The sequence below is a fragment of the Macaca thibetana genome, chromosome 5, assembly GCF_024542745.1.
Source record: "Macaca thibetana thibetana isolate TM-01 chromosome 5, ASM2454274v1, whole genome shotgun sequence".
Classification (NCBI taxonomy): Eukaryota; Metazoa; Chordata; class Mammalia; order Primates; family Cercopithecidae; genus Macaca; species Macaca thibetana.
Genome location: NC_065582.1, coordinates 59711138 through 59730033, shown reverse-complemented (window position 1 = coordinate 59730033; position 18896 = coordinate 59711138).

Sequence of the window (18896 nt, the reverse complement as noted above, 5' to 3'; positions counted from 1 at the left end):
AGGCTATAACTACCACAGTCAGTCATTTTTCATGGACCTGGGCAAAGTAAATTGAAGATGTTCTGGAAGTTATTCACCATTCTAGGAATCATTAAGAATATTTGTGATTCATGGAAAGAGGTCAAAATATTAACATTAACAGAGTTTGGAAAAAGTTGATTCCATCTCTCATGAATGACTTTGAGGGGTTCAAGACTTCAGTGGAGGAAATAACTGCAGATGTGGTAGAAATAGCAAGATAATTATTATTAAGAGAAGCGGCGCCTGCAGATGTCTAAATTGCTACAGTCTCATGATAAAACTAAGGAATGAGGAGTTGTTTTTTATAGATTAGCAAGGAAGTGGTTTCTTGAGATGGAATCTGTTTCTGGTGACAATGCTGTGAACTTTGTTGAAATGAAAACAAAGGATTTAGAATATTACATAAACTTGGTTGATAAAGCATCAAGATTTCAAAGAACTCCAATTCTGAAAGAAGTTCTACTGTGTGTTAAATGATATCAAATAGCAACACATGCTACAGATGAATTTTCTGTGAAATAAAAAGTCCCTCAGTGAGGCAAACTTCACTGTTGTCTTATTTTAAAAAACTGCCACAGCCACCCCAGCCTTTAACAACCACCACCTTGATCAGTCATCCATATCCATCAACAATAAGGCAAGATGCTCCACTGGCAAAAAAATTTATTTGCTGAAAGTTCAGATACCCAATAACATTTATTGGTAATAAAGCATTTTTAAATTAAATGTGTATACATTATCTTAGAGACTATGCTATTGCACACTTAATGAACTATCTTATAATGTAAACATAAAATTTATATTCAGTGAAAAATAAATAAAAAATGTGTGACTCACTTTACTGCCATATTTGCTTTTTTACAGTGGCCTGGAACCAAAAGGTAATATCAACAAGATATGCCTGCATCTTGGTTCTGTTTTCTTGTTGCTTATTCTAAAATGTGGCCCAATTTTGCTGACCAATGTTTTCACCTAGTATGTCAAAACATTTCATTGCATCAAAGAGACAATTACTTTTCCACTGACTCATTCAATATTTTATCTAAATCAAAGTAGACTTTCACCTGATCAGAGTAGAAGTATGGAAGAACATGCTTGAAAAGGCTAGCAACCCTAATTATCTTACTCCATCTTGTATCTGTTAATGAACAAATAATAGACACAAATATACATCATTATCTGTGTATATATACACATATATACACACCTATATGCATGTATTATCTATGTCAATGTATAATCATATAATCTATTCATCTAAAAGTAGGATTATATTCTATTCTTCTGTTCTTTGAGTTCCTTCCTGGTTTTATTAACATTTAATTTTTGGTCACTAAAAATGTTCACTGTTCCATGTTGAAATAAAACCAGACATGATTTTTGCTTAGTAATTTCACATCATTTATGGTTACATATTGTACCATTTCCACTGTATTCTCAGTATTAAAGCAGTCTTTAGAAGTGGCAACAGTGTAATTTTTGAATATCCATTTAATTACACATATAAGCCTTAATATATTTTAACCTCAATGAAAAAAAAATCCATTTGAATAAACACAATAGTTATGTTATCTGAGAAGCGAAGGATTCAAATGTTCTTCAAAAAATAAAAACATGTGAAGAGAACCTTTTTTCTTTAGTTTGTCCTTTTCGCTCTAATATCTACCTGATAAGTTTCCTAAAGCTAATGCAATCTTTAACTCTGTATTTTTTTAAGCTACAATTCTGATTTCTTTGTATTTTCTGAAAACTTGAATTCTTCATTTTTGTAAAGAATAAGCCCTTAAAATTCCCAACTTTCTAATCTGCAAACCAAAGGAATGAGAACTCTTCTGGAACAGCCAGAGAAATTACTTCATACATTTAAACTTCAATAGAAAATAAAGAAGACAACAGATAACATGTTCCTTTTGGTGCCTGACAGATATTCAACTGGATAATTTCAAAGTGTGCAACTATAAATCAACAATTCACACTCAATATTATTTTTATTACATACCAAAATATACATAGGTGCAGAAAAAAACATAAATATGCCACAGAGGTTTCTGAAACCATGTGCTTTCTCTCTGGCTCCAAGGGTCTGAATTTTTCCAAGTCTGTGTTGTTACATAAATGGTTTTTAGGCTTAGTTACATATTTCTTTTGGTCGTTTTTAAGAGTGAAAGTTACAATAACTGATATTTATTGTGTGCTTATTTAGCCATGTATTGTGGTAAGTGCTCTATATGTATTATTTTATTTAATCTTTACAAATTCATGTAGAGGGTGCAAATGTCTTTCCCATAGATCCTGTTTTCAGGAAAAAGATTCCGGGTGATGGAAGATGTAGACATACAAAAGATTCTGTAAATGTCTTTTCTGTTTGTTTGTTTGTTTGTTTGTTTTTGAGACAGAGTCTCGCTCTGTCTCCAGACTGGAGTGCAGTGGCACGATCTCGACTCACTGCAACCTCCTCCTTCCGTGTTCAAGCGATTCCCTTGCCTCAGCGTCCCCAGTAGCTGGGACTACAGTCATGCGCCACCATGCCTGGCTAAGTTTCGTAATTTTTTAGTAGAGACCGGGTTTCACCATGTTGGCCAGGATGGTCTCGATCTCCTGACCTTGTGATCCACCCGCCTCGGACTCCCAAAGTGCTGGGATTACAGGCGTGAGCCACTGCTTTTTGTCTCTGTAAATATCTTTTCTTACAAAATATTATTTCCAGATCCCAGGTGACAAAGCATAACTTTCACAACTTAGAATTACCAAAATACAAATATAAAATGTATGTTTCCCAAAGATTTGTTAACTCATTAATGATTGAACCAGTAAGAGAGTAAAGTTGTTTCTGAAAGTATTTTGAGGAACTCGGAATTTATAGGTATTTTAAAGTTTAAATATAGAATTGGTTAATATCTGACAGGACAGTAAAAACTATGTTGGAGGTTATCTTTTTAAAATGAATATTCCTTACATCTTTATCAAACAATAAGAAGTGAATGTATAACTTTGAAAGTCTGAACTCTTTACTTAATAGCAAAATTCAAAGAGAAATACATTCCCCTACATGATTAAATAATCTTTGAGTGAGCTTGATAAATAGTGTTTCCGTACTCTCTCGACCTTATTTTTGTGTTTTTGATAATTTTTCTTTACACAATTATCAGCCCTAACTCTTGGCATCTTGCTTGTGGTTCTGATGTCATTCACACCCGAAGGCTTGCTTATCCTGCAATCTTTCTATTTAAGCCTTCTTCACTTTCTGATATTATATAATTCCCCTGCAAAATATAAGTATGGGTTTTTCTTTATCATTTCTCTTTAGAACTTTCAGGGCCCTTTCAAACTGGGACATCTTCTATCAAAAATAATCTGGAAAATGTATATTCATTATTACTTTGAATATTTACTACTCTTTATTTTTATTTCTTATGTTTTTGAAATAAATATATTATCTAAATATTAGCACTTTGGTTTCTAATCTCCCTATTTCTTAGCTTATCTTTTAATCTTTTACATTTTTAAAATTACTTCTTTTTTTCTTTTTTTCTTTTTTTTCTGAGACGGAGTCTCGCTCTGTCGCCCAGGCTGGAGTGCAGTGGCCGGATCTCAGCTCACTGCAAGCTCTGCCTCCCGGGTTTACGCCATTCTCCTGCCTCAGCCTCCCGAGTAGCTGGGACTACAGGCGCCCGTCACCTCGCCCGGCTAGTTTTTTGTATTTTTTTTAGTAGAGACGGGGTTTCACCGTGTTAGCCAGGATGGTCTGGATCTCCTGACCTCGTGATCCTCCCGTCTCAGCCTCCCAAAGTGCTGGGATTACAGGCTTGAGCCACCGCACCCGGCCTAAAATTATTTATTTCTCTGAGAAGTTTTCTTGAGCTGATCTTCCCATTTACTAATACATTTCTCATCTCTAGCCATATAAGTTAATTCTACCTATTTTATTTATCTATTTTTATGGTATATTATATTTATTTAGTATTTTTTCCTACTCTTGCTTCATTTTTATATTATCTTCCCATTTCTTTTTTAGTTTATTATTTGGCTAGTTTTAAATCTTGATGAATACGTTTTAATAACTCTACTTCTGACAAAACCAGTAGTGTCTTTCTTTCTCAAGTGTCTTGTTATTTGTGTCTAGGAGTTTATTTTCCCTTAGGAATAAAAGCAACTGTCAATGCCTGCGGAAAGTCAGAAATCAAGTGTTAACTCCAATACACTAAAGGAATTTTTTGGGGAAAGGTGGATGGATGAGCCCCAGAGGGGAAAACCCCAGTTATCAATAAGCCATTTAATAATGACTGACCCCATTAAACAAATCCTTTAAGTAAATGGTTTCACCCTTTGACTCCCAAGAAGAATTAGCTTTAGAATCAAAGATCTCTGCAATAGATACTAATCCACCAATCAGGGAGTTTGAAGGAGAAGGTATAGGAAAGTAACTGTCCAAATTTATTCCCCATTTTATCAGCTCCCCATAAGCACAGGATTTCTGTGTTGTTCTGATTTTGTTCTTGAAGATACCTGTATGAGAGCTCTGAATAGGCACAGGGGAAGACAGGAATCTTTTGTTTTAATATAGTTTCAGGAGAGAAACAGAAGTAGAGCTCCCATAGATCCTTTCTCTTTTTTATGGGCTGACTTCTGCCCAAAGCCACCCCTCACTCTTACCAGTTCAAACTTCTGCTATTGCAAAATTTTCTGTATTTCCTGTTGTTTTGATTTGCTTTGTATTTTTACTTTTATGGTTAACTGTCATATTAAATTTAAAATAATACTTTTTTATTCCAAATATACTAGTTTTAATATGAAATACACATGATAAAGTTAAAAAAATATGGTTTAAGTACAAAAATTCATTATAGAGTTTCTATGAAACAAAACATAGTTCTTTTAATGGAGTTGTTCTACAATCTACACATATTTCTTTGCATTATTTTAAATGAATTGCATGGGGGAAAAGGAAAGCCTAAATATCTATCTTGACTTTTTGGATAGTGGCTATAACCGAATTATCATTTGAAAATACTCTTATTTTGCAAGGTCAGGAAATGTAGCAAAAATCTTTAACATTAATTTAGAACCAGTTGAAAGGCAGCAAAATCTAGGCCTTTCATCTATTCTTGAATGATTTCTTATTCAAACTCAGCTGGAGTTCTCAGAGCAGAATGTTCTGCTTTCTTGGATCTTTAGTCAAGGAAACCTTTAACTCACTCTATTTCATAATAAATCCAGGTAGAGACAGTTATGACAAAATACATGACGGTGTGCCCTACTTGAATAGTGGATGCCTTTCAATTCTGCAATAATGTATGTTCTCCATTCATTGATTTATTTCAAGTAAAAACATGTAAAACAATATATCTCCTGAATTAATTTTAAATATATTTAGACTATTCTAAGCAATTTTAGGTTAAAGAAATGTCTGCTGTTTGTGAAGATTATGGGCAATTGAGTTACATACTTATTGTTACAAAAGGGTCATAGCTCAGCTTTTGTGTATTAATTATTTTGCAAGCTATTATTATGACTGGCCAAAATGAGTGTATGTTCTTTTTTCTTTTTTTCAAGTTGTAAACCATGCACAGCATGTGATTATCTGAAAAACTGATATAAGTACTCAAGACTTTTGTGGAAAGATAATACTGTGTTTTAAAGTTAAGTTTTAATTGTAAGCTCCATGTCTTAGAACATGGAAGAAAGATAAATTAATAACATACTTCTACAGAATTAAATTGGGAAATGAACTGCATTTGGTATGTGAGATGATTACTACTAACTATGGGAAGACTTGGTTATTACCATCCATAGGATCATAGTTACTGTTTATCAGGATGCTACCCTCTAGAGCTACTAGTTCATTGGAAGTACTGATGTAAATTTTTGATCTTTTTATAACAGCACTAGATGTGTCTCTTATATCAACTCTGGCAGGAGCAAAAAAATTTCCAAAAAAAAGATGTGAATGAAAATGGTTTGATCCACAAGTACTTCAAGTACCATTGTTCTTTTGTGTTTCAGGTTATAATGCATGTCCTTAACACAAATCCTATTTTTCACATAATGCAATAACAACACTGCTGTTATATAGTGATTGGTATTATAAAATGTGCTGTGAGATAAATTCTGTTATTATGAAAATCCTATTAGCAAGTCCCTATGTACTGTACATGCAGGGCAGATTTATTAACATAGCCTCTGTAGTCACTTTCCTAAAAACAGTTTTACCAGCTATGAAATACTAAGCAATAATACCATTAATAAATGTATCTAATTGCAGTATATAAAAGTGAAACATTGAATAGCTTGAAATGGTTGCTGTGAATGGTGAGATTATTTCAAGTAGATGTATTGAGTAATGGATAACTATGCTCCCCCTTTTTTATACTGCCACATATCAAGTAATAGATCATTTAAGTGCATAGTCAGACAGTTGGGCTAACGAGAAAAAGTTGTTTCTTTTATAAAAAGCTGTCAGTAGATGGCAATGTGACTGTTTTATAAGGCATTTTTATTCCATATGGAACTAAAAACTTGAGATCATTCACATTTGCTACCTAAATTACTGTAATTTTCCCCCAAAAAAGAGCTCCAAGAGCCCTTTTAAACTATTCTTTAAATAATTGATAGTTACAAATGAAAAGCCAAGCCTAGAATTTCCAAAGTGATCAAAGTTGTTTTAATTTTCCATTGGTCAGGGTTGAATAAAAATAATGTTACAAACTATACCATCAATAACTAGGAATTGCAGAACCTTCATTTCAAACTGAAGTACTTTTAGCAAATCCATATCATACCCTCACTTAAGCACTGCAGCCAGCTATGGCCCAGTGGTGCTGCACTATTAATACAGACCCAGAGGAATGCTGTTGCATTGAGAAAAGTTATTTTGGTATGTTTTCACTGTTTCTTTTATCCTTCCACCCTTCTCCAAATAAATAACCTTTGATGTTTCTAGTGATATGTTACGTAATTATACACTTGCATATATAATAACATATAATATTAAATGTGCCTAAAACTTAAAGCATGCTAGGCAGTCTGCATATACTTCAAAGGCCATGGCTTCTGAACTCATTGCAGATTATAAAGACTAAAAAGGAATAATAAATTCTGGAGAGAAATTCTAAGAATTTTGACTAATGGGAAAATTCTGAGAATGAAAAAATATGTTAAAACTCTTGAATAAATTTTCACAGAATATACTAAGATATTATTCAGTTCTACAGAATTATTTCAATGTATTGAACCTTAAACTTGTGATTCCATTTTGAGTTATGTGAGAAGTTAAGAGAGATACAGTAATTCCCCCTTATGTGTGGTTTTGTTTCCTACTGCTTCAGTTACACATGGCAAACTACAGTCCAAAAATATTAAATGAAAAATTCCAGAAATAAGGAATTCATGCATTTTACTTTGCACACCTTTCTGAGTAGTGTGATGAAATCTCGTGCTGTCCCACTCTGTCTTGCCCAGGGTACGAATCTACCCTTTGTCCAGTGTAGCCACGTGTTCATGCTCCCGGTTCATTTGACACTTCGTAGCCCTTCTGATGATTAGGTCTACTGTGGTGGTATTGCAGTGTTTGTGTCAAGTAACCTATATTTTACTTAATAATGGCCCCAAAATGCAAGAGTGATGATGCTGGCAATTTGGAGTGCTGAAGAGAACATTTAAAGTGCTTCCTTTAGGTAAAAAAGTTTAAGTTTTTTCTTTTTTTTTCTTTTTTTGAGATGGAGTCTTGCTCTGTTGCCCAGGCTGGAGTGCAGCAGTGCTACTTTGGCTCACTGCAACTTCTGCCTCCCGGGTTCAAGCGATTCTCATGCCTAGCCTCCCAGGTAACTGGGATTACAGATGTGGAACACCATGCCCAGCTAATTTTTGTACTTTTATTTTTTATAGAGATGGGGTTTCACTATGTTGACCAGGTTCATCTTGCACTCCCGACCTCAGGTGATCTGTCCACCTGGGCCTTCCAAAGTGCTGGGATTACAGATGTGAGCCACCATGCCCATTCAAAATTTCTTGACTTAATAAAGAAAGAAAGAAGAAAAAATAATCCTATGCACAGGTTGCTAAGAACCTTGGTAAGAATCTTCTATCTATAAAATTGTGAAGAAAAAAATAAATTTGCTAGCTTTGCTGTCACACTTCAAACTGCAAATGTTAAATCAAAGTGCATGAGAAGTGATTAAAGATGGAATGGGCATTAAATTAGTGGGGAGAAGACATGAACAGACAACGTGTTCCAAGGTGCTCTTCTAGAAAGCACTGAATGTACACAGACTTCAGCAAACAATTCCCTGAAATGAGTGACACCAACCTAGTTATTAGAAGTAAGGAATGGTTACACAGATTCAGGAAGAAGAAGAGTAAGTACAGTACATTATTTTGACAGAGAGAGAAACCATATCACATAATTTTTATTTTACCATACTGTAGTAATTGTTCTATTTTATTATTCTTGTGGTTAATCACTTATTGTGCCTAATTTATAAATTAAACTTCATCATAGGTTTGTATGTATAGGGAAAAACATATACAGGATTCAGTACTACAGGGGTTTGCAGGCCTCCACTAGGGGGCCTTGGACCCTATCACTTGATAATGGGGATGACTACTGTATTATCAGGAATGAGAGTCTATGAAGGGGCCATGTGGTATAATGAGGAAACATTGTTCAGTTAAGAAATGTAGGTACTAGTCGTAGTTTCATCTATGAAACTTCATTAAATAATCTGTGTTGCCATTTTATTTGTAAAAGAACAAAACTAACTCATAGATATCTAATATTTCTTCAGTTTTCATTAGCAACTGAAGGTCTCATCTCATTTTGATCAGCAAGGTACCTAAAGAAAGATAAATCCTGGGGATCCTATTCAGTTCAGAATCTCTAAGACTTGATTAGATTTCTCCCTAAATGAACTACTAATCAGTTCAAATCTCAGAAAGCAATAATTACAAGGGATGGCTTCTTTTTTTCCCCGTAATTCCTTAGCAAAAGTCTTCTTGAATATGGTAAAGGAAAATTTATAAACTGCAAAGGATCTTTGGATCTGTAACAGAATAACTTTGACAGTGTTTAAATTAAGAATAGCACTGAAAGCACATTTGCAAAATTATAACTCAGGAAATGATGTCAGTGAAAGAGATCAGACCTAACTGACCCCATCTTCCATTTAACCTCTAAACTTTCTCTTCATTCCTGGGTGTAGACCGAGCTGGCCTTGGGAAGGAATTTCGTTTATAGTTTAAACTCTGAAACAAAACGGGTAATAGCTCTTTCCAGAAAAACCCCTTCTTGCCTGGGGACCAGTCTGCCTTTAATAGGATTAACAAATTAGCTACAAGACTGGATATCTCACGGTTTGGGGGCCATGCAACCTCTGGCTGCAAGAGTCTAGATCTCCCCAAATTCCTCCTAGGAGTAACATCACTATTGTAAAACCTAAGATCAGGGCCTGAGATATTTTGCAGACCCTGCATTCCGATGCAGCAGATGACACCACTTAGACTGATAATCTGGCTCATCTAGTTGTGCGATCCCACCCAGAGCTCATCAAGAACTCACTTCCACCCTCTGTGATTTCATCTTCAACCCCACCAATCAGTACTCCCCACTTTCCGAGCCCACACCCGCCCAATTATCCTTAAAACTCTGGTCCCCAAATGCTCCGGGAGACTGATTTGAGTAATAATAACACTCTCGGTCTTCGGCACAGCAGACTCCGCGCAAGTTACTCTTCCACCATGGCCCTTCTGTCTTGATGAATCCACTTTTTCTAGGCAGCGGCAAGGTGAACCCCTTGGGCGGTTACAGCATCTCTTGTGGAAATAATGAATACATTTTCAAATTTACGTATATTTAAGAATTAAGGGACATAGTAAACTTGCTTTTTAAGTTTGATTTTAATAATTTTTTTAAAAATCAGTACTTCTCTTTTAATGATTTATTTTCAATAAATCTTAGTAGTTTGTATTGTTAGGACAGATACAAACTAAAAATAAGAGGTTTAATTTTTCCTGTTGGAAATGAAAGATTTTTATCTCTTCTTTGTTTTTTCAGATCATCTTAGCTTGAAAAAATGTGTATTTTCTCAGCTCTTTGAAATGCATATAAATCCTTTTGAAGACTACATAGGACTTTTTGGCCTTTTATGACCCAATAATGTCTTTCTCAAGAGCCTGGAAGCAATCTCTTTAACATACAATCATCCAGGAAGATAGCACCCCTATCTGCCAGTTTGTGCAGATGGATAGGAACCTAACTTCCATGGTGATCACCTTGCCCCAAGTTGCAAAACTACCTACTGTCATAAGAAAATGGTGTGTGTATGTGTGTGTGTGTGTGTGTGTGTGTGTGTGTGTGTGTATGTTTTCAGATAAAGCTATTTAGCTAACACAGGTAGTCATTTTAATTACCAGGTAAAGTTAGGATGGGTTATGTATGACACATGATGTTTTCAAGTCCTCTTACTTTAGAGCTAGTTATTGTGTATCTTGAAAACATGTAGGTAATGGATTGTATCTTCTTGTATATCTATTAATAGTGAGATTTCTGTTTTTATAATCTCCTAGCAGATTGCCTGTGATGCTCATTACATTCTAGTGTAATGTTTACATATACAATGATAAAAAGGTTTTCTTTCTCTATTACCTTTCTGCAGAGGATTTCTGAACCAGGATAAAATTTTGTTTTCAATTCTATTTCCCAACAATATTTAACTAGAATTCAGATTTGCTTTTCTTGCTTTGGATTTTCTTCCTATCAACTCAATTCAGCCTTAACTATTGCCCTGGGCAAGAATCATATTTCTATACTAGTTACCAATTACTATTGATATAGTTGCAACTTATCCTCATGCTGTTTTATTCTTTATTGAAGGTAATTGTACTCTTTATAGTATGTCGCTTTCTTGAAAATAAAGCAATCAAGTAAAATATAAAGAAATAAGCTAACAGGGGAATGTTAATGCTTTTTAAAATAAGGAAGCAAACCCTTCAGATGAATTTTCATGTAAAAAATATGTGAAGTTGTAGATGAGATATTTTAGTTAATATGAATGGCTTTGTTTGCCAATATTTGTGGCTAAACAGGTGTTAAAAAGAAATGTAAAGCAAATATAATACTAGTCAGAATTCTGTCATTCCATTTGTGAAGAAAATTATACTAATCATTAAAAGGATTTATGCATATTTCCTATTAAAATAGAACTTTCTCTTCAAGGAAAACATGAGAAGACAGAGACTTTTGGATTTCTTTTGGAAGTAGACATTAAAATAATTAAGATCTATATATTTTAAAGTATCTTTCTTTCAAATACCCTTGAAGTTGTCTTTAATCAGTAGTTTCATTAGACATTTCTCCATCTGCCATCATCACATGCATATGCAAGTGAGAAAACTTGTTCTGTGAAGTGATACTTTAATATTATTTTTAAATCAAGTGTCTAGATGGAAGGTTATACATCTTCAATTTTGCGAGATTTTCTTAAACACTGACTAAAACACAAAAATATATTTTTGCTGTATGAATGACAATATTTCCACCTTGTAAAAACATAGGTATTTTTTTTTTACTATATTAAATAGATTTTGAATGACCATAAAACACTCATAATATTTTTCTAAGTTTTATTCTTGCTGTATTTGGGGTATAAATTCTATATGGAGACATGAAAGTTCATTGACTCATGCTTCGTTTTTTAATAGAGTTCCAATATGAATCTTAAAGCGTAGATTTGATTTTTCAAGAAGAGGGAGTTAAAAGAATAGCATCTATAATCTGGGTATTCTTAATATCTGAACTCTACACTAGCTAGGCCTACTAAATGATTAGTGTTGAAGGTTAGATTGCACGTCATTCAAAAGGCAATTTTCTTTGAACTGGCAATAATATCATAGACTGGCCTAAGACCTCAAAGTCATAAGTTATTATCAATCTGTCTTCAGAAGAGATGTTATCTTACAAAAAATCTCTGAAGTTAAAGGAAAAGAATCAACTTGCATGAAACATATTTTAACTCTCTTGTTTGAGGGACAGTATACAGCAAATTTTCTATACACTTATTGTTTCTGGACAATTCCATGATGAATCAATTGTGAAACTCATTACATTTCGAAGATTGACATTTAAACTCCGATTGAGACCAAGTATATTTTCTGCATGCAATCAGACTTCATTGATGTCTATGCTATTCTAAGTATTATGCCAGGTACTATTCAGATGCTAAATAAAAGACTGTCAGGTTATACCATCGAAAATAAAAGCTTCTTGACTTCTGAATATATTTATTCTGATTTACTTACTTAGATTTTTAGATGTAGCTTTCATATCATACTGAGGAGTAAATACCTGAAGGCTAAATGGAATTGTAATCCTCCAGAGTTGAAAGCATTCTAAGAAACTTTTAGTGGGTTTCTTCCTTCAGTCAAAACTACACTATCTCAGATATGCAAAAATAATTCCAAGAATATTTTTAAAATACGACAATTGTTTTACGGTATAAAAACCCTGAATCTAAAAAAAACTGGCTACACAACCAAAATATTTACTGAAGAAAATATTTTGTCTTAGATGAGTAGAGTTTTCTGACAGCTTTTTTGATGACATCTAGGACAGTTAATAAGTTATGGCCCTCAAATCTGGCTTTCCTATTTGAATAAATATTTTTTTTCTTATGATTTTACTCACTGGAAGATAAATGTGCTTAAATTAGCTTTAAGAACACATATATGTCAAAATAATATCTTGGTTTCTAATCATGTTCAGGTAAATATACATTGCATTTCTCAGAAAGTCATTTAAGTTTTTAAGCTTTTTTTTTTTTTTTTGTGACTTAAAGCGTCTTTTACTAAAAACAAAAACAAAAAAACCTAATACTTGCCTCATTAAGTTTTTTTTTTAAACTAAAATACTCCAGGGCTAAGGTGTATATTTTTAAGTTCTGTAAATTAAGATATACTTTGGCAGCAAACTTTTTTTATTTGTTCACTTAGATCTATTTACTTTGTAACCATTACTTTTAAATTTATCATTGTAATAAGACTTCATATATTTAAAAATTATTCTTACTCTGATTTATACCCAGAACAATAATTAAAATCATCTGTAACATCTTCAACTAGATTTTACGTTCTGATACTGTTACTCTTTGGAGTACAAGTTAGTTTTATACATCATCAACATGCAATAACTGGAGAAATAATTGTTTATTTCCATCTAACTTACGTCCACATACATTGTGGCAAAATAAAGAGAGAATTGGATTGCTCAAATGAAAAAATTATTAGTATTTTTGTGTGTTGTGAACTCCAAGAACCATTGTGGGGATTATTAATTAGATCCAGTGGTATTTGTTCCTGAGTTTGCAGTGATTTCCACAGTACTCCACAGGGTCAGTTTTTAAACAATTTTGTATATTTAATTGTTTCATTTCATATGTATTTACAGTAACAATCGGTATTTATTAACAATGGCCAGGTCTCTATTACGCCCAAAGTTTACAAATACTTAAACATGGCTGTATCCTTTTTTATGGTTGCATAAAAAGGTCCTCATATACAGGTATTTGTCCTGATAGGAAATAATTGATTAATAATGTACAAGGGGATAGTAGCAGCTGCATGGTAAACAAGGAAGTTCAGGAATAGAGCACTTTAAGTAAGATAGGAAAACTGTGGTTTGGGAATTTCTGTGTCTAAAATGAGTGTAGATTTTAAAATCTATTCATGCGTTCAAATGTCATAGTATTATTGATATTCATATCTTAACCAGATATGCATTCCACAGCTAATATTTACACTACTATTTCATTATTACTTTCACAATTTATATTATTAGGTTGGTCCAAAAAGTTATTGCGGTTTTAACCAGAAGAATGGCAAAATGCAATTAGTTTTGCACCAACTTCATATTCATTTTAAAGGTCATTGTATCTGGATTATAAGATACTTTTATAACTTCCATTCTGCATTTTGCTAATGCATGCTTATATAAGTGAACAGAAAGCATTCTCTCTTACTGGTATCTAACTCTAACGTATTTTAACTGTAAAATTTGAGAAAATTAGCTAAGATTTTGCACAGAACTAACAAGTACACAATCTATCATCCACCACTCTGAAATCCAAAAAGCATCAAAATCACAAATCTTTTGGAAAACTATTTTTTTAACATAACCTGCCTTTCCCAAATAAATGTATTGCTATTTATAGTGTTTATCTAGCTTAGAGTGTTATGCATACATTTTGCTGCATATATATTAAGGTTTGATTACTATGTGAAGTGCTGATCCTACTGTGAGAATTACACAATACACAATATATGCATCAAATTAACCTTATAAAACTTGACAAATTTAGAATTATTAACACATCTAGCCCCAAGAGTTTTGGATATAGAACTGGGATTTGTGTTATTTAAACCAAGGTGAAATTTTAAAATCCTCTGTTCTGAAGTTGCATATCGTAAATTATTTGTGTGCTATGAATTTGCTGTGAAGGTCATATAGGAAAGCAAATATTAAGGCTGAAAGGTACTTAGAACTCATGCACTTCAGTATTGCCTTTTTAACACAAAAACATATGGCCAATAAAACAATTACTTTGCTTGAAATCACGCTGACAATAAGTGAATGATACAAGGACTGAATCCAACTCTATGTGCTATTATCACCCATTCGAACAAATTCAGGTGAGCACTTGTTTTGTTTTGTTTTGTTTTTGAGACAGAGACTCACTCTGTCACCCAGGATGGAGTGCGGTGGTGCAATCTCAGCTCAATGCAGCCTCTACTTCTCGGTTTCAAGAGATTCTCCTGCCTCAGCCTCCTGAGTAGCTGGGATTACAGGCTCACACCACCACACCCAGATAATTCTTTTTTAATTTCTAACAGAGATGGGGTTTTGCCATGTTGGTCAGGCTGGTCTTGAACTTCTGGCCTCAAGTGATCCACCTGCCTTGGCTCCCAAAGTGTTGGAATTATAGCCTGAGCCACCGTGCCTGGCCTGCTGAGCACTTTTATATGCCAGGCATTTCTATATGGGTGATAGTTGACACTTTAAACTCAGCATACACTACACTTGATGTGTTTCATCTTCCCCAATTCTTAAACCTTCTCCTCTCATACTCCATTCTGATTATGGGCATCACCACCTTACAGCACTCATTTTTAAAATTTTAGTATTGCTGCGGTCTCTTTTCTTTCTTTGGGCCCTATCCACTCAGTTAATGTGTACACTAAATTCTATCTCCTTGCTTCTTTCCCTCATTTCTTCTCACTCTTGTTGACATTGCCTCACTTAACATAGGGCTAAGTAGTTTATTGTCTGAATTATCAAAAGAGAGTAAGAGCTGCCTCTAAGCATCCCTACCTACAATCTCTTCATTATCCTCACAGTCATCAACAACTCACATTGACACCTCAGAGAGCAAAATTCTGGCAATGGGTCATCCTGTAATGAATAAGTAGTCATTAAAATTCTACTATATGGAAAGCAACGTGCCAGCTATTTTGAAGCATTCAAAGAAAGGTAAGGCAGAATTTCTCTCCTCGTCAGAATTAGCTTAGCATCACTAAATTAGACCATCTACTTTAACCAGCATTCCAATGAATGAATGAATCAGTCAACACCAACACAAATAGCTCTATAGGATGCATGCCTTGTAAAATTACGTATGTGAAATAAAATTCTCCCATATTACCTGTGGGCTTCTTGAATGAAAATATACCGGATATTCACATGTTTAATTCCCATAAACTAAGTTTACCACAGGAGTCGTTTTCAGAGAAATCGAAATGGCCCAAAACTTTAAAAAATAATTTTAAATATTTGTATAACTAAGGGGTTGTTATCAAAGGGTAGATATCTCTAGCGTTTTGATTTTTGATATATTCTAATGTCCCCCAAACTCTCAATGTAAACAAAGAAAGATGAACAGAAATAAGCTTCCATTGCTAATAATAATTATTACTATTATAAAACGTAAAATTTTATCTCAGTAGTGGGCAGGAGAAACTGGGCACACTACATTGCAGTTAGAAAATACTTTCCTTTATGGCTTTTTTAAAAAATACAAAATATAACAAGTGATGGTGAAAGTGTAGATAAAAGGGAACCCTATACACCATTGGTGAGAATGTACATTGGTGCGGCCACAATGGAATACAGTATGGAGGTCTGTAAATAAATTTAAAGTAGAACTGCCATGTGACCCAGCAATCCATCTGCTGAATATATACAAAAGGATATTAAATCAGCACCTTGTAAAGACATCTGAACTCCCACGTTCATTGCAACATTATTCGCAACAGCCGAGATAAGGAAACAAACTAAGTGCCCATTAAGGAATAAATGGATAAAGAAAAGGTTATATAAATAATAGAATCTTATTCTGCCTTAAAAGAAGGAAATTCTGCCATTTTTGACAGCATGTATGGACCTAGAAGACATTTTTATAAGTGAAATAAGCCAGACACAAAGGCAAGAATGAAAGAAAAAAATGCTACATGATCTCGCTTACATGTGGAATTAAAAAAAAAAAAAGAGAGAAAGATTGAATACATAGAAGCAAAGAGTAAAATAGTGGTTGGGGGGTGGTGAAAGGCAGAGGGAAATAGGAAGACACAGATAAAAAGGTATAAAGTTGTAGTTACGGTGGCGAACATGTCTAGAGACCCATTGTACAATATGAGGATCATAGTTAATATATACTACTGTGTGCTGGTAATTTGGTAACAGTAGATTATAGGTCCTTTTGCTGTAAAAAATGTAACTATACGAGATGATTAATGTATTAATTTGCCTGACTGTAGTAATCACTTCATTACATATGTGTATGTTAAGAATATCAAAAGATGATGTTATACACCTTAAATTATACAATACAGAAAGAATTTTTTTAATATGAGTTGTCATAGTCCTCTTCCTGAGATTTACATTTTTCCTTTAGAAATGTGTGTACACATGCACATGTGTTTACTTGCTTTGTGTTAAGTCCCAGTTAACTTACAGTAAAAAAGAATGAGCCCACATATCTACGTTTTTGGCAGAGAAAATTCAGAGAGCTAGACTTGAAGGGCTTAAGTTGAATAACTTAGAATAAACTGCAGCATATACATTCATGCCTAAGGGTGAGCTTGAACAGCAACAATGCTAAGTGTTTCTTTAAAGACAGGTAAAGATTCAGTGCTAAGGAATTTTGAAGAAGGAGGCAGTATTTCCATAGATGGCGTAGCTAAAGACATTACAAATGGCTAGGAATTAATGTATACATAAGTGCGTCTGCTTTAAAGGCCTACTTTTTTCCCTTTCAGTTCTTCCCCAAGAAAGTCATATTAATAGCCACTAATACAAACATTATGTTCATTAGCGTAAAACATTGCCATTCCATGTTTTATTTCTCTTTTGGTAGCTCAACAATTCAATAAGTCTGATGAAGTCACACAGTCTTTGGGTTTTTACATTTTGGGGAATAAATGAGCAGTGACACTCTGCAAAGATTGAGACAATAAGAAAGATAAGATTACATAACAGAAAGAAAAGTCATACCTGGGAATGCCTACTTATTTCTCTTGTCCTACGGAGGAAGCTCAGAGTCTACACTTTTAATGAATACTGTGCAATATAGCATTATGATGACTACTGCATTGAGAATAACAATAGTAACTATTTCATTGTTATTGCAAAGTTACATTCAATTAACAAAAGTACATTCCTTAGAACATTTCTAGCATATAGTAAATATTACAACACTAATTATCATTTTAAGTTACAATAATAACATCATTTTCTAATGAGGATTAGATATAATTTAATGATGCCTGAAAATTACTTAGCACATTACAAGTGCTTTCTTCTTTTTCTTTTTCTTCTTCTCCTCCTCCTCCTCCCCTTTTTCTTCCACGTCTTCCTCCTCTGCCTCCATCTCTTTCTCCTTATCTTTCTTTTTCTCCTTCCTTTATCAGATATAAATCAACGTTTAAAAGAGGGAATTAAAATTGGTCCCTTTATGTGAATATAGGAAGATTTAGTCTTCACTTGTATCTAAAGTGTCTGTCTTCCAGTACTGTGGCCTCATAGTGCCCTTGATCCATATTCTTTGATTGATGAGAGAGTCAGAGGGATTAAGCACCACCTGTACGTTAAGGTATATCACAAATTGAAAGAAAAATAAATTATTTTACAGTTTTATATGCACAAGACATTGTGGAGGCACATTTTATGCTATGATCAAGTTCAGTTATTCTAGTGTGATGTGTGCCTTACTTACAACTCTAGCAACCAAGTGAAATAGAAGGGAGATGTGTTTAGTTTAATGCAAATCTACTGTACACTATGAGCATTACTACTGCATTTAAACAATTTCACTAAATTGTGTACTATTGTAATTGTAAATATTATATGTCTTGCTAAAGTTGAAAGAAAAAATGTCTAAGCCTGAAGAGATTAAATAACTTTTCCCTAAGATCTAGAATCAGACAGCACCAAGGAAAATTAAATAAGATGGGAGAGCAAGTTAAAAGTATCTGCAGGGAAAAATATTTTTCTTAGTGTGTCTTTAATTTTTTTGGAATAAGGTCAGGTAAAATATTTTCCTTTAATATATGTGTAACTGAACAGCTTAGCAGCTTAGCCTCAAACTGCATTTTCAAGCTTTTTTTTTTCCTTTCCACTTTCCACCTGCCCCCAACCCAGTTTCAAGATGTAGCTCTCAGATAAACCTTATAACCCCAAAATGTTTTCTTTCCCTTCCCTTTTCCACTTTATGCTCCCATGACTTATGCACATTTATTTACCTAGATACTTTTTAAGCACACGCCATACTCATTTATATAGTCATATATTTCCTTAGAAGCTTCAAGGGTCAGATCTTGATGTGGACCAGACACTG